Here is a 2,843-nt window from a genome sequence, read left to right as displayed (position 1 = left end):
TTCTATGTTAAAGTTGATGTTATATTTGGGATCGCTGCGCAGAAACAGCATTGCTGTCTGTCACGAATTCTGTCATAAGTCTCTGTAAAAGAATCAAAAACATCTGCAAAATTACGAGCGTGATCCGCAGATATGTACGCAACTTTCATTAGTTTTGAGTTTTTCCATTTGATCAAGTCTAGTGCACCTTTCAGGTTCGTCTTTACGGACTGTTCGTTTTTGACAGATTCTGCCTTTTATTTCGCATTGCCGTATTTGCTATGTTGGATGAATTTCTTTGATCCACTAATGTCCAGTAGCTTTGTGCAATGTCCAGAAGTGTTAAGAATGATTGTGTCACCTCTGAATATGTGAATTTTAATTGTGCACTAACCCTCTAATGAGTTTGCTTGAAGTTTGGTGTGAAGGAAGTTTTCAAGGGTCAAGAGAGGAGTATGATATACTATGATCAAGAGGAGTGAAAGCTCTAAGCTTGGGGATGCCCCCGTGGTTCATCCCTGCATATTTTAAGAAGACTCAAGCGTCTAAGCTTGGGGATGCCCAAGGCATCCCCTTCTTCATCGACAACATCATCGAGTTCCTCCCTGAAACTATATTTTTATTCAGTCACATCTTGTGTTCTTTACTTGGAGCGTCGGTTTGTTTTGTTTTTGTTTTTGTTTGAATAAAATGGATCCTAGCATTCACTTTGTGGGAGAGAGACACGCTCCGCTGTTGCATATGGACAAATATGTCCTTAGGCTTTACTCATAATGTTCAAGGCGAAGGTTGAAGCTTCTTCGTTAAATTGTTATATGGTTGGAATTGGGAAATGCTACATGTAGTAATTCTAAAATGTCTTGGATAATGTGATACTTTGCAATTGATGTGCTCATGTTTAAGCTCTTGCATCATATACTTTGCACCCATTAATGAAGAAATACATAGAGCTTGCTAAAATTTGGTTTGCATATTTGGTCTCTCTAAGGTCTAGATAATTCTAGTATTGAGTTTTGAACAACAAGGAAGACGGTGTAGAGTCTTATAATGTTTACAATATGTCTTTTATGTGAGTTTTGCTGCACCGGTTCATCCTTGAGTTTGCTTCAAATAACCTTGCTAGCCTAAACCTTGTATCGAGAGGGATTACTTCTCATGCATCCAAAATCCTTGAGCCAACCACTATGCCATTTGTGTCCACCATACCTACCTACTACATGGTATTTCTCCGCCATTCCAAAGTAAATTGCTTGGGTTCTACCTTTAAAATTCCATCATTCACCTTTGCAATATATAGCTCATGGGACAAAATAGCCTTAAAAACTATTGTGGTATTGAATATGTACTTATGCACTTTATCTCTTATTAAGTTGCTTGTTGTGCGATAACCATGCTTCTGGGGACGCCATCAACTATTCTTTGTTGAATATTATGTGAGTTTCTATGCATGTCCATCTTGTCTGAAGTAAGGGAGATCTACCACCTTAATGGTTGGAGCATGCATATTGTTAGAGAAGAACATTGGGCCGCTAACTAAAGCCATGAATCATGGTGGAAGTTTCAGTTTGGACATATATCCTCAATCTCATATGAGAATAATAATTGTTGCTACATGCTTATGCATTAAAGAGGAGTACATTATCTGTTGTCCATGTTGTCCCGTTATGGATGTCTAAGTTGAGAATAATCAAAAGCGAGAAATCCAAAATGCGAGCTTTCTCCTTAGACCTTTGTACAAGCGGCATGGAGGTACCCCTTTGTGACACTTGGTTGAAACATGTGTATTGCGATGATCCGGTAGTCCAAGCTAAGTAGGACAAGGTGCGGGCACTATTAGTATACTATGCATGAGGCTTGCAACTTGTAAGATATAATTTACATAACTCATATGCTTTATTACTACCGTTGACAAAATTGTTTCATGTTTTCAAAATAAAAGCTCTAGCACAAATATAGCAATCGATGCTTTCCTCTTTGAAGGACCTTTCTTTTACTTTTATTGTTGAGTCAGTTTACCTATCTCTCTCCACCTCAAGAAGCAAACACTTGTGTGAACTGTGCATTGATTCCTACATACTTGCATATTGCACTTGTTATATTACTTTACATTGACAATATCCATGAGATATACATGTTATAAGTTGAAAGCAACCGCTGAAACTTAATCTTCCTTTGTGTTGCTTCAATACCTTTACTTTGATTTATTGCTTTATGAGTTAACTCTTATGCAAGACTTATTGATGCTTGTCTTGAAGTACTATTCATGAAAAGTCTTTGCTTTATGATTCATTTGTTTACTCATGTCATTACCATTGTTTTGATCGCTGCATTCATTACATATGTTTACAATAGTATGATCAAGATTATGATGGCATGTCACTCTAGAAATTATCCTTGTTATCGTTTGCCTGCTCGGGACGAGCAGAACTAAGCTTGGGGATGCTGATACGTCTCCAACGTATCGATAATTTCTTATGTTCCATGCTACATTATTGATGATATCTACATGTTTTATACACATTATATGTCGTATTTACGTATTTTCTGGAACTAACCTATTAACAAGATGCCGAAGAGCCGGTTGTTGTTTTCGTTGTTTTTGGTTTCAGAAATCCTAGTAAGGAAATATTCTCGGAATTGGACGAAATCAACGCCCGGGGTCCTATTTTTGCACGAAGCTTCCGGAAGACCGAAGAGGGAAGGAAGTGGGGCCATTGAGGCGCATGCCACATCTAGGCGGCGCGGCCTAGCCTTGGTCCATGCGGCTCCTAGCGTGTGGGGCCTCGTGTGGCTCCCCGCGTGCTCCTTTCGCTTACTTAGTGCCTCCGTCACAAACCCTCGTGCACCGAGGAGCCACGATACTA

This window comes from Lolium rigidum, chromosome 1, assembly GCF_022539505.1.
Source record: "Lolium rigidum isolate FL_2022 chromosome 1, APGP_CSIRO_Lrig_0.1, whole genome shotgun sequence".
Classification (NCBI taxonomy): Eukaryota; Viridiplantae; Streptophyta; class Magnoliopsida; order Poales; family Poaceae; genus Lolium; species Lolium rigidum.
This window is presented reverse-complemented; position numbering follows the sequence as displayed.